The following is a 14,709-nucleotide window of genomic DNA, read 5'->3' on the forward strand; positions in this document are numbered from 1 at the left end:
TCTTGATGGAATCACAGCAGCAGGTGCTGCTATAACTCTAATCTCAATCAGTTTTCCCCTCTGCTGTCTCGCTCTGCTTTTTTTGTTTTTTGTTTTGTTTTAGCTGTAGCAATGCTGCCATCTCCTGTTTAAACCGGGAAATATTGTTTAGAATGGACTAACCCTTTAGCCTGGGTACTGTAGCAGATTTAGGACCACATTTGGGAGAGTCTAGAGATTAACACAATCTGTAGTCAGACCACAGAATCCTTGAATGAGAAGGATCATCCCTCCATATGGGATGCACCAGCTATCAGCACATCTTGTGATAAAAATAGTATAAAAATAGTTTCCATCTGAGTACTAAAATAGACACTACAGACCTTACAAAGAGTTAAAACATATTCTACCATATTATATTACATTTTAAAAAATTATGTTAAAAAAATGGCAAGGTTGCAGAGTCAAGCACACAAAAGTTAGAAAATGCCAGAATTAAGATTGCCTGTGCAACCTTAATTTTGCCTCCTTGTGAATATGCATTATGATATTGTCATTAATTGCATACTACTTTTTTTCCACAGACTCCCTGCCTTATTCAGTGAATGGGTAGTTCACTTAATAACGTTTTTAACATAGTTTCTTTCTGTGTAATTTCCTAGGTTTTCAAAAAAATAACGTGAAAAAACAGAAATACCATCACATGACATCTTAATGACATGGTTTGTCATCAGGGAGGGAAACAGATTGATGATGGTGACAGAATTCTACCACTTGAGCTAATGGAGTCACTGATAGCAGTAGTAGTAGAGGTTGTAATCCTCTATGTTAGGGATCGGCAACCTTTGGCACACGGCCTTCTGGGGTAAGGCTGGCAGGCCCGGCTGGTTTGTTTACCTGCCACGTCCTCAGGTTCAGCCGATCGCAGATCCCACTGGCCGCGGTTCACCGCTACAGGCCAATGGGGGCGGCGGGAAGCGGCGCAGGCCGAGGGATGTGCTGGCTGTGGCTTCCCGCCACCCCCATTGGCCTGGAGTGGCGAACCGCGGCCAGTGGGAGCCACAATCGGCCAAACCTGCGGATGCGGCAGGTAAACAAACTGGCCCGGCCCAGTGGGCCACATGCCAAAGGTTGCTGATCCCTGCTGTATGTGGACCAGCAGTGGATGGGGTGGGGGACATTTTACCAGCGGGTTTCACAGATATGAAGAATGGTGAGAAGTAGAAGAATGGTGAGACTTAGGATTCCTGGGTTCAATTCCAGGTTTTGGAAGGGACTATTGTCTATTGGTTAGATCCTTCTTCCATTATGCTCTAGCCTACCTCTGCCCCCTTCTGTACCAATCCATGTCCTCTTCTCTCCCTTCCTCTTCATAGCTCCTTTCCAATGCCCACTTCTCTGTCTCACTGCTCCTATCCCTCCTCCATTGTTCCTACCCAACTGCCTTTCCCCTGGCTCCAGTTGTCATCTCCCTCTGCACCTGTTTACCCACCATCCTCAGTCTGCTCCCGCTTTGCTGTTCCTCAGCTCCTCCTCACTCTCTGCTGCCCATCATTTCTCATACCCATTCATTCCTTCCTCTTCATCCTCTTTGCTGCCTGGGCACCAGTAAGGGGAGCATTGAGAGCACACAGTCTCTTTTGTCTCAGTTCCTTTCTCTTGCATTACAATAGTCCCTAGTTGCCATCAGTAGCAATAGCAGTGAAAGTCCTGCTCAGCCTCTATCAACCGTGGGATGGAGTCTGCTCACATGCTCTGTGGAGATGGCACATACTCAGTCCAGTTGGTGACATAGGACTGTCAGCTTGGAGCATGCTCATTGCAGATGGAAGCTTTGGAGAATTTAACTGCCAAACTAACAAATGCCTACTAAGCATGTATGAACTGTGATTTTTCAAAAGCTCAAAACTTGGCCAAATTTGGATGGATTTTCATGGGCTTAACAAAGGGCACATCCCTGATGCATAGCAACCCCACTGCCAAATTTAAAACCTCTGCATGGAGGGAGGCCCTAGACATTCTCAGCAAAAAGATTGTAAGAATTTAACATGGGCACAAACATATTTTTCCTAATCTAATTCTAGGAAAAAGATGAGGAAATCTGCACTTCTGCAGCCCAAGCTGTACTGGTTTAGTGCACAGAGGACTTAAAGTGTCCAGAATTCTCAATTTCGTCCGTATTTTAAATACATTCATTAAATAATGACCACACACACACACATTCAGTATGTGCCAAACCCACACTGATATTAATAAGTGTTATGCATGCATCAGGAGAGAATGGCACAAGTAGTGTGTGAGTGATTATGGACTGAGAAGAGACATTATCCAGTTTGCTTAGGAAAGCAAAAGCCCTACAGTGAATATTGCTTCCAGACTGCAATCGAGTGCATTTGTGTTCTATGTACTAGTGTATTGCAGTAGCAGCTGAGATTCTGTATGCACATCTCCATTTTCTTTATGAGCTTTTAAATATCAACTTGTTTGTTGCCCTGGTGAAACAGAAACAATTGTGTTACCTCAATATTGGCCACTCAAATCAAGGGCTGGAAAGGAAAATACACATCACAACCTGAATCTACATACACATTGAAGTGTATGGATATCTGAGGGTGTTTCATTTTTCATTTGGGGGCTCTCCTTGCTCTACAAAACGTGACCTCTAGTCCCCAAAACACACACACTTCTAAAATTGGAATCATTTCAGAATTTTTTTGCTTTCTCAAACCTGTCCTAGGCATCTGTAGTATGTTATCCAACACTCCAGTTGCTAACAATACAATCAATATAAAAGGTCACTTAGGGTGCGTGGGTTTTTTACTCTGCCTCCACAATATGAAGCCTATTTGAATGTGGGATTAAACTTGCTTGCTACGGAAAACAAAATTTTAGAACCATTTGAAAAAAGCAAGCAAGCAAAAATGCAGCATAATTAGCATTATGCACATTTTAGGTTTAAGAAAAACATCAGATAAAATTTGCTTTAATAAAGGTCTGTCTACATGTCAGCATAATATATAGATATATATTTTCGGCTGTTTTATAACTTGGCTGCAAAACTTTACTGGGCAGAAACTTGGCATGCAAGATCTTGGCCTAAATGCTTTATTTCAATATTTAAGAAAAACTGAGGGTGGGGAAAATAGCTTGTTTATTTCAGTTAAAGAAATGCCCGGCTGATCACACAATGTATTCTTGTAGTTTTATTACTCAAGTGTATAATACTGTAGTCTCTGAGCCACAAAGGGTAAATTCATCCTTGTGTAACTCCATTAACCTCAGCTGAGTTACAGTGAGGATGAACTGGCCCAATATATTCCCAGATCAGCATTACATTTGCTGAGTGAACCTACCCAAATGTTTCAAACATCAGATCAGAAACACGACACAAGGTTGTAAGTTTGTATTGATTTGTCTCTAAATATTTTCTTTTCCCCTCATAGATACAGTATTTATTATTTTTATACCTCCACTTTGCACCTACTAATCTAGAATGTCAGCAATGTGAAGTACCGTAGGGCCTTTAAAGGTGTTTTTTATAACAAGCCAAGTAGGTACAAACTAAGTTTTTATATCAATTTGGACATTTAATACAGTGCTTAGGTTAAGAAAAAAGACAAGTACTCCACTTACATCAAAATGTATCCCTATGTTATACAATACTGTACTGTTTGCATATATCTCAGTACAAATATTTTTAAAAGTACTTATATTTTAACAGTATAAAAATAGTTCTCTGATTTTGGATGAATTTTTTAGGCTCCCATTGGTCAAAATGACCTTAAAATTATTTTTATTGGCTCATATAATGTAATGTGGCTCAGACACTTTTTGGAATTGAGGGAAAAAATACAGTTAATAATGTCTGAAAGCTAACTAGTATTTGCATCATAGCTTTTTCATGATACCTTGCACTTTGCTTATGCATATTATCATTTGATTGTTTCATATTGCAGAGCAACAGCAAATGTAGTTTTAGGGCATGGCTCTGCAAAACCATACTCACACAAGTAATCTCAATGCACTAGGAAAAGGTTTAATGGTATTGTGTCCTTGTAGAGTACACAGATGCTTTCATCAATCAAAGACATGTTAAAAAGTTTTCAACATAAACTTCTCATAGACTTATAGACTTTAAGGTCAGAAGGACCATTATGATCATCTAGTCTGACCTCCTGCACAATGCAGGCCACAGAATCTCACCCATCCACTTTAATAACAAACCCCTAACCTATGTCTGAGTTATTGAAGTCCTCAAATTGTGGTTTGAAGACCTCAAGCTGCAGAGAATCCTCCAGCAAGTGACCACTGCCCCATGCCGCAGAGGAAGGCGAAAAACCTCCAAGGCCTCTGCCAATCTGCCCTGGAGGAAAATTCCTTCCCAACCCCAAATATGGCAATCAGTTAAACCCTGAGCATGTGGGCAGTCCTGTGCTCAGAACATCAGCTCCCACTGCTGCTCCCTCAGGGATAAAGACTGTTTATTAACCCTCTGGGAGCCATTACCTTCTCCTACAGCAGACAGCAATATCAGAGGCACACCTGGCCAGGGCAGCATTAACTTTCTGTGGGCCTGGCTCCATATATATGGTCACCCCGCTCCTGCCTTGATGGGGTTAAAGCAGCCCTGGGAGAGGGCTGTGTCTGGTAAAAGGCCAGGCTGATTGGGGAAGCAGCCACAGGTGGGGCCATGCCCCAATCAGACCATAGCTGGCCCCATAAGAGGGCTGAGGGCCAGAGACAGAGAGCAGCAAGAGGCAGCCTTGGGAAGGGGGTAAAGACAGACACTCTCTCTAGCTCTCTCTGGCTGTCTGGAAGCTGAGCAGGGTACCTGAGGTGGAGCAGTGTTGGGGAAGGGCAGAGGGAGCTGGGGAGCTCCAGCCTAGCAAAACCCCAGGCTGCAGGCCAAGTTAAGGGCTCACAAAGGGTCCTAGGGCTGCAGAGCCTGATGATCTGTGGCAATACAGCCATAGTTGCTCTTCAAGTTAATGATAAGGCCCATCATTTCCTTAATAAACCAAAGTAACAGTTACAAACTATTGGAAAGAAGCGTTGGGTGATTTATTCAGTTTTCAGAATAAAATAAATCAAACCACAATACTGTGCTCAGTTAACAATCCAGATCTGTTTTAATGCCCTCAAGCAAATAAAAGCTTAAAACTCTGGACTGAAAGAAGGAGAATGCCTCTATAGGCCAGTGGTTAAGGCCCTCTTCTAGGAGTGCCAATACCTGTTCTATATCAGGCACAGAGGGGATTTGAACTTCAATCTCTCACATTCTAGTTGGGTATGCTAAACCCTGGGCTATTGAGTACAATAGTGGGAGGGAAAGCATCATTTCCCCGTTGTTTTTTGTGAGAAAGGAATTACCTGGCTTAGGCACCTGACACTAGGAGAATCATGAGTCAGTCATACATCCCAAGCAGAGGAAGATAGCTCCTGTTAGGTGCCTATGTCATTTGTTGTTTCCAATTGCCTATCTTAGGTGGCTTCTGCTCAGATGGATCCCGTTCTTAGGTACCTAACTCTCCCCATGCATTGTACAGAGAGCTTGGATGCCTAATTCAGAGCTGTAGATTCCATGAGGCATCAGGGGACTGGGGATGTAAATGCTAGGGATTACCAGAGACAGACAAAGTTGGGGAGGTAATATATTTTATTGGACCAACTTCTGTTGGTGCGAGATACAAGCTTTCGAGCTACACAGAGCTCTACTTCAGATCACAATTACAATACCGTAATTACAGTTACAATTCTAAGTCCCTTTTGTGTATCTAGCGTTTTGATGCTAGTGGGTGCTGGTGGATGTTGGTGACACCTTAAAATACATAGGCAAAACCGATGTAAAAATGTGTGCTCAGAGATGTTTTATAGCAGTGGATTAAAAAAAACCCCATATTTTAATAAAAACTCTTAAGTTCTTTGGTGCAGGGATCATCTTTCTGTTCAGTGTAACTATACCCTCTAGTACAATAGGGTTCTGGTCTATGACTGGGGCTCCTAAGTGCTACTACACAAATAAATAATAAAACTGCATAAACAGTCCTTATGTTGAGGAGCCCTTATGGCTGAACTCAGGTTCTTATGTTTATTAACAACAGCAGGAATTAATTAGAATGTGTCAGCCTTAACTGTAAATATATTTTACTTTTTTGACATTAGTGCACATCAGCCAATATCATACTTATTGTGTTTAATAATCCAGGAATACATTTTTTTTTCTCTTGGCAACCATGCAGAATAATACTCTCCAAAGGAAAGGTTGGGGCCTGCATATGTGCTTGTACAGGATACCAATTTCTTGCTGATAGGACCTGATTCCTTGCCATTTGTGCTACTGCAAAATATATCAGCATATTATAGTGGGAAATCCTGATGTGAATGAGAAGAACTGGTCTTGTAACAATTTACTTTCCAAAGAGCAGTCAGGAATATAAGTCTCACCAAGCATTATCAGCATTCAAACGCATCTCCTTCTTAATCAGGATCCACATGGAATGAAAGATAAACTCCATCACCCAGTCTCTAAGTGATTAAAAATTAATGGACTTAGGACTATTAAATGAAAGCTTGGGTTACAGATATAACCAAACACGAAATATCTGAAGTATAGGAAAATTCTGCTATTGCTAATGTAGTGAGGCAGAGTGGCCTCCCTCTGAACTGGAATGTGAGGGACCACTAAACTCCCCTAGCTGGGAGGAGCCAAATTTGTCCTGCCCCCATCACAGAAGTACCAAGGCAGGACAGGAAGTAGGAAAGGAGATGAGTGCCCTGGAGCTCAGTTGCTGCTGAGCCATGGGAGACAGCAGACATCTCTCCTAGGGAGCAGACACCTCTGTAGGAGCCTGGCCCAACCCCAGAGTGGACTGATGCCTTGCCATCAGGGAAGACAGATGAGGACCCCAAGGAACTGCTAGTGGTCAAGTACCCCAAGGAGATGGAGGATCACTGGACCACTGGACCCTACACCCAGATTCTGGTAAGAAGCAGCCCAGGGGAACCAGACTCCAGTCCAGTCCAGTTCTGCTGCCTGAAGGTGAGTCAGCATGTTTCGGGAGGATCCCCGCTGACCCAGTGGCAGACCCATCTGCCACTGTTAGGGCCCTGGGCTTGAACATGGTGGAATAGGGTGGGCCAGGGTCCCCCTACCTCCCTGTTGCCAACCTCATCCCTGGGGTGCTGACATATGCACCCCTAGGCCGGAAGGCCCATGTGTTGCTTGGGGGACTGGGTCCCCGACTGGCAGAAAAAGCCTTTCAAGGCCCTTAAGAAATCTGATGGTCATTTCATGAGAGAATACTGATCTGCTCTGGACACAATGGAATGGAAGGCTGAAATGGCTGCCAGGTGCACATTGATTGAGGAGAAGGCTAGGCCTTGATGTTTCAAGTGAAGCAGATAGTCCACAATGGACTGCAGAGAAGATTGAGTCTGGAGGATCTTCCTCTCTGACGCCCAGGAGGAGAAGTGCTTCCACTTTGCCAGGTAAGTTGCTCTAGTGGAGAGTTTTCTACTTTCCAACAGAATGGGTTGGACTTGAGCAGAGCAGGTCTGCTCTTCTGGGTTCAGCCACACAACGTCCAAGCTGTGAGGTGGACAGAGGCAAGATTTTGGTGCCGCAACCTCCTGTGATCCTGAGATAGCAGGTCTGGGCAGTTGGCAAGCATCCATGGGGGCACTGTTGCCAAGTCTATGAGCATGCCGAACCATTGCTGGCAAGGCCAGGCTGGGACCATCATGAGGACTTTGGCCCTGTCCTTCTTGACTTTCAGGAGGGTCCTGCTGATAAGCAGAATTGGCAGGAAGGAGTACATCAGGTTGCCTGCCCAAGATAGGAGAAAAAGTGTTGGAAAGTGACCTGCTGTCGAGCCCTTGAAAGGAGCAGAACTGATGGCACTTCCTGTTCTGCCTGGTGGCAAACAGGTCCACTTACGGAGTTCCCCATCTCTAGAAGATCGTTCTGACAACCTCTGAGTGGAGAGACCACTCCTGGTGAGAAAAGAATGACCTGCCGAGGTGATCCACCAGCGTGTTTCAGACACCAGGGAGATGGAGAGCCTCGATATGTATGACGTGCCAGATACAGAAGGCCCACAGTTGGAGGGCTTCTTGAGAGAGGACTGAGGACCATGCTTCTCCTTGTCTGTTCACATAGAACATGGAGGCCATATGTCCGTCAACACCTGTACCACCTGATGGGACAGATGTGGAAGGAACACTTTGCAAGCCAAATGGATGGCCCTCAGCTCCCTGGTGTTGATGTGCAATGCCAGCTCTTCCTGGGACTACAGCCCCATGGTCTTTCATGATCCAAGGTGGGCTCCCCAGCCCAAGTTGCATGTGTCCGACACTGGCACCATTGTGGGTTTTGGGGTCACAAGGGGCATGCTGTCAGATATATTTACCACTATGCCAAAACAGCAGAACTGAGAGGACTCTGTCCAGGTGGTGTCTGGCTGGGGTATACGCCAGTGCTAGCCAGGGGGCCTGACACATTTGTGCATGTTGAACTACATAAAAGTGCATGCCACCATGTGCCCTAGCAGCCTGAGGCAAACCCTGGTGATAGGGTGGCTGGTGAGTTGGCTGATGAGACCTGAGATTGCCTTGAATCTGGGTTCTAGGAGAAAAGTTCTGGCTCAGGCAGAGTCCAGAACTGCTCTGATGAACTCTATTCTTTGTTCATCTATCAGCAGACCCAGTGCTTGGCACTGGCTTGCACCAACCAGATGCTGTGCTGGACTTGTGCCCGCGAATGACCCTTGATGAGTAAATCATCTAGGTATGGATAAATTTGAATGTCCTGGTGCCTCAGGTAGGCTGCAACCACCGCCATGCATTTTATGAACAACCTTGGCATTGTAGACAGGCCAAAAGAAAAGCACTGCAAACTAGTAATGGGTTTGCCACTACAAACCGCAGAAACCTCCTGTGTCTGTGGAAAATGGAAATATGCATCCTTCAAGTCAAGGGCGGCATACCAGTCTCCAGGGAGGGGATAATGGAGGCCTTCAGCTTCTTGAGATATTGGTTGACACTTCGCAGGTCCGATATGCAGTGCAGACCCCTCTCCCCTTTGCCTTCAGCACCAGAAAGTACTGAGAGTAAAACCCTTTGCCCCTTAGATGTATGGGGACTTCCTCTACAGCCCCTAATTGCAGGAGGGTTTGCACCTCTTGGACGAGAAGTTGCTCTTGAAAAGGGTACCTGAAGAAGGACAGGTAAGGGGGATAAGAGTGGGGTAGAAATAAACTGCAGGGTATACCCCACTACCGCAGTGCTGAGGACCCACTGGTCTGATGTTATAGCGGCCCAAGCAGGGAGGAAAGGAAAAAGGCGGTTTGAAAACAAGAGGGGTGCAGAATCCTGGCTGCAGACTGGGAGGTGGCCCCCAGGCACATCCGCAAAATGCCTGCTTGTTTCCGGGCAGGTAGCAGGAGGAGCCCGAGTGGGAAGAAAGTGTTGGTTGTTGGCCTTGACAGCGCTTATAGCCCTTGCCCTTCTTGTGGTAGGGCTTTGGTGGTGCCTGACTGCTTGGTCTTTGAGGTTGCTGTGGTTTGAACTTCTCTCTAATGGGGGCCGGTATATAGAGATCTACGGAACAGAAAGTCCATGTAACCTCGTGTCTGTCTGATCTGAAAACAGGGCTAGACCATCGAAGGGGAGGTTCTGGATTGTTGATCCTCTGTCGACAGCCTGGAAGACAGCAGCTATGATGCTTGCTTCATTGACATGGCCATAGTGATGGTCCTGGCTCCTGAGTCCTCCGCGTAGGAGGCAGCCTGAAGGGCGGCCCTCTCACTTTTCTCCCTTCATCTAAAATGGCAGGAACTCTTGCCTGAGGTCCTCCGACACTAAGTCCGCAAACTTGGCCACAGACTGCCACACATTGAAATTATACCTCCCGAGTAAGGTCTGATGGTTTGCCACTCAAAGTTGGAGGCTAGTAGATGAATAAATTATTCTGCCAAATAAATCTAGCCTCTTGCTGTCTTTGTTTTTGGGAGTTGTGCTGGATTGTGCCTTCCTATCCCTCTTGTTGGCCACAGAGACCACTAAAGACTTTGGGGCTAGGCGGGAATTTAAATATTCAAACCCCTTTGTCAGGAAGTAATACTTCCTCTCAGCCTGCTTGGAAATAAGCGGGAGAGAGGACAGGGTCTGCCATAAGGCTTTCACCAGCTATACCACCTCTTTGTGTACCAGAAGCACCACCCTAAACAGGGCCACCACAGTTAGAATGTCAAATAGAGTGAAAGAGGGTTCCACCAACTCCTCTGCTTCCAATTGCAGGTATGCAGCCACCCACTTTAACAGTTCCTTATGCGCCTTGGCGTCGTCCTGTGGCACTGTCTGGAATGGTCTTGCCACTGCCTCATCAGGTCAGGACGAAGAGGAGGTGAAGGCAGGCAGGGGCTGGCTCAGCATTCCCCCATGGGATGCCTCCCCTGAGGCCAGAGGGTGCTCCTGGGCACCTTGCTCAGAACACTCCTGAGAGTCTGGCGGGGACAGGAGACGGTTGCCGACCTCCTCTCTGAGGCCCCTGACACAGAACGCTGCATCTGGGTCTCCGATGCCTAGGGGAACCCCCAAGGGTTCCCAGAGTACCACGGGGTAGGCCATTGACCCTAAGGCCATGCTCTGGTTAGTGGCCCTGGAGGAGCCCCCTCAGATGTGGGTGGGTGCACGTGGCCCAAGGTACCTGCTGTCTCCTCAGCCTTTGAGCCCGAAGAGGTCCTGGTACCGCCTGACAGGGGACCAGCAGCGGAGCTAGGCAAATCGGCGATGGTACACCAGTGATCCATGCCTAGAGCTCTGGGAACCATGCCGGGAGTCCGGCAACCATTAATGGGTTGACAGAGAATATCACCTCAACCCCAGGGATCAGTGATGAGTCCGATGATATGTGTTTGAGCACCAGGGACTGGTCTTGTGGTCCTGGGGATCGGCATCGTGGTCCCGGCAAATTTCATTGCCCCACGGAGTGATGCCCATGCTCTGGTGACTGGTGCCATGATTTGGGGGACCAGTGGCATACGACAGCTCTGTGCTGACCATTGGGCAGCGATGCCACACCTTCAGGGACCAGTGCCGAGAGTCCAGCGAATGATGCTGGGAATTCTGGTCAGTATGGGAAGGTTGGAAGTGTGTCCCCAGGGATCATTGCTTTGTCGTCGAACACCGCGGTGCCAGGGAGCGATGCTGCATAGATGGGGGCTGTTGCACAGCCCTAGTGCTGGCTTCCCTCTAGAGACGAGAACATCTTGTTGTGGCATCAGTGGTACCGGCAAAGACATGATGTCTTTTGAAGACTGGAAGGCCTCCGGCATGGATGGGACCTCTGCCACTACCCGGAGTGGCTAGTGGGTCCCTAGGAGAGCTGGATAGCCTAGCTGGCAATGCAGGTGTCTGGCTGGGCTGTGGAGACATGCTGCCCCGCATGGACCTATGCTGCTCTCTGGACTTTCCCTTTTCAGTATGGGATGTCAGGGAAGCCTTCTCCCAGTGTGCTTCCTCTGCTTCTTAGTAGGTATCAGGGACTGGGACTGGTGTCAGGAGGCAAGTGCCACACTTCACACCAATGCCGCTGTGCTCAGAGCGGAGTCTGATCTCTGTGGCTTAGAGACCAGCGCAAGGCCCAACTCCATGAGCAGCACTCTTAGTCTTATGTCCTGCTCCTTTTTAGTTTTAGGCTTGAAGCTCTTGCAGATGTGACACTTGTCACTAGCGTAGGTTTCCCCCAAAGACTTCAAGCAGCTTTGATGAGTGGCATAGGCTTTTTGCAGTGATCACAAGGCTTGAATGCCCGATCCTTGGGCTAAGTCCTTTAGGGGACTATCTAACTTATCTACAGTACTATTAGCTAACCATTAAGAGAACAATTTACACATTAAGAGAACTATTTACACAATGAATGACAAGAAGAACCACTGGGTAAGAGCACTTGCCAAAACAAGATGTTCCAGCACCATCGCTAGCAGTAAGGAACTGTGGGAGGGGGGAGCCCACAGTGTCCCTTCTACCGGCCCATATGCGCACCACTCCAGAGGGCACCAGAGCTTCTAGAGATACCACTGAGGGAAAAACTTCGGCATCAGTGCATGTGGTGATCACACACACATAACATGGAATGGACCTGAGCAAGCGCTCAAAGAAGAATACTTAGTGCTGATCAGAACATTTTTGACTAACTTTTTTTTTTAATGCTGTCTGGTAGAAGCTGAAACATTTCACAGAGGCGTTTTTGATGGGAAGGTTTCTGAGGTCCGGGGTGAAGACTGCACACTCTAAGAGAGATGTGAATTGAAAACCTGGGCTTTTCGATCTGAAAATGGACATTTAAACTGAATTCCTTTTCATAAAAAAAAAATAATTTTTTTTTGTTTTGGTCCAATGCAGAAAGAAAACAAATTTTGAAGCCTCAAAAGTTTTTGAAAAATGAAATTGTCAGTCTCCAGCTGAATCTAGTAATATTATTATTAAACTGATGGGTCATTTTATAAAATGTTTATGTCTAGGCAAATTTCTTTCTTTCTTTCTTTTTTAAAACACGTAAGTCATAAAGGGGTTTGGACCATGATAACTTCATTCAGATACCATTAAGTACTTACAAAGAAATTTAAATTTTGCCCAACAAATTTATTCTTCCAGAATAGGGCTATTCTTATTTTCTTACCTTTTCCTGACTGTTCATTTAACAAGCTACAGGCTGATAAATAGGAGAAAGTTTGTTCTCCAGCTACCATTAGGCTCAATGAGCTCTATTATTCACTACATTTACTAATACAAAATATGTCATTAGTATGCCAAATACTGGATTGAATTCTATTCTAAATTATGGCAAAGAAATCCCATTGTGTACAATGAAGCTGTAACAGGGACATTTTTTTTAGCCCATTGACTCAGTATGTATAAACATGTTCTCCAGTATGAATTTGGTCATAGTCCAGACACTGGTATTCAGAGTAACTGCAATCTATTTTATTTCCACTCAAAACCAGTTTGGGATTTTAGGAGCCTAAGTCTCAATTTTCAAAAGTGCTTAAGGGCCAGATTTGGGGCAGATAGGTACCTAGTGGGATTTTCAACAGTGCTAATGTGAGTCAGGTGCCAAGGCATTTTAAAAATCCCACTAAGGTGCCTCTCTGTATTGTTAAGCACTTAATATCTTTAAAAATCTGGCCCCAAGTAACCTCTGCTTGATATACTGTCCAGTTGTCTACTTTGCAACACACACAATTACAATTGGCATTCTTATGACAATATCTGTGATTACAGGGGGACAAGATGTAGTTCTGTCTCTTTTCCTTAAAAATGTCTCTCCAGAGTCACAAAAATCTGAAGCTGCACAGGTCCAAGATTCATTTTATACTGCTTCCAAAAGGGTTTGTGCCATTATGACTTCATTGAAGTCATAACTGCAATGCAAGTTTCTTTAATGTAAACAGGACCTGAGAAAATCCTGAGATAGGATCTATATTCTACATAGCATCAATTTCATACCATTTCAAGCTTAAAAATTGACAGCTATTCAACATTGGAAATCATAGAGAACAGGAACTTAAAGGTATAGTCAATATTTTACTATGCATTTTAATTTGTGCACTGATAACATTTGATATGAAACTGATGACTTCCAACCAGTGTAAGTACATTCAAATAATTATAGGCCTCAAAACCCTCATTAGCCAGCCAGATTGCTTCCTGCCTTCAAGTATGACTACTTTAACATATCATAAACTGAGTCAGCAAATTTAATATATACCCAGGGAAAAGGTTGTAAGTTAAAACAAAAGAAATCCATAAATTCTACGGTATTTATGACCTTCCTGTGGACTTTGTTGAGCTCTTCAGATTTTCATTAAAAAATAAGTTTCTACTTCTGAAAGCAGATAGTCCTTTAGGATCAAGACATGTTATCTCACTGAGTCTGCAGTGAGAGAGCTGTGAACATCCATCTATCCCAATAGAAATAATTTTGACCTCTTAAATACAAATAATGTAAATCATTTCACTTCAGACCATTACACTACAAACACAAGTGTGGCTAGACATGCAAGCCTTCTGTACAATAAGGATTTTAGGGAAGTCTCCCTTCATTACTTGTGGGGCTAGGGATCAGCACAACAACCAGTCTAACGCTGCTACTAATGCTCCCACTTTTGCTAGTACTGTTGTAATAGCAACTGTGAGATTTCCCTAAAATCCCTAGTGTATTCACAGCAGTTGAAATTCTAGATTCATTGAAATCAATGACAAAATTCCCATTGGTTTCAATGGGTTAGGATTTTACCCAACTAGTTTTATTGTTGTATTTCAGTGAAACAGATACTCCAAAGAATAAAGCTGTAAAGTTTGAATACGTAAACCACCAAATATTGTTATAATTAAGAGGTCTACTATTCTCCTTACACTGAAGATAACTGGCAAACATTTTTGAAGTATAATGAGCTGAAATGTGTTGAACGAAGTAGAATTTTTCTATTAAAATGTCAGTCAGGATGTTAGTCTCTCATTTCCTGGATTATCAGTGGTTTAGAAATGTAAAAGCAATGTTTTTCCCTTTAGGACCCAGTTACAATTACAACTGTGCCACAGAACTTGGTTACAAAATTCCAATTTGCAATGCAGACTGAATTTTAGGAGTGTCCCTTAAAAATATTACAGCCTTAGGCAACAATGAAGATCAGTATTTATGCTCCCAATATAGTATTAAAAGAGGAATAA

The sequence above is a fragment of the Gopherus flavomarginatus genome, chromosome 4, assembly GCF_025201925.1.
Source record: "Gopherus flavomarginatus isolate rGopFla2 chromosome 4, rGopFla2.mat.asm, whole genome shotgun sequence".
Classification (NCBI taxonomy): Eukaryota; Metazoa; Chordata; order Testudines; family Testudinidae; genus Gopherus; species Gopherus flavomarginatus.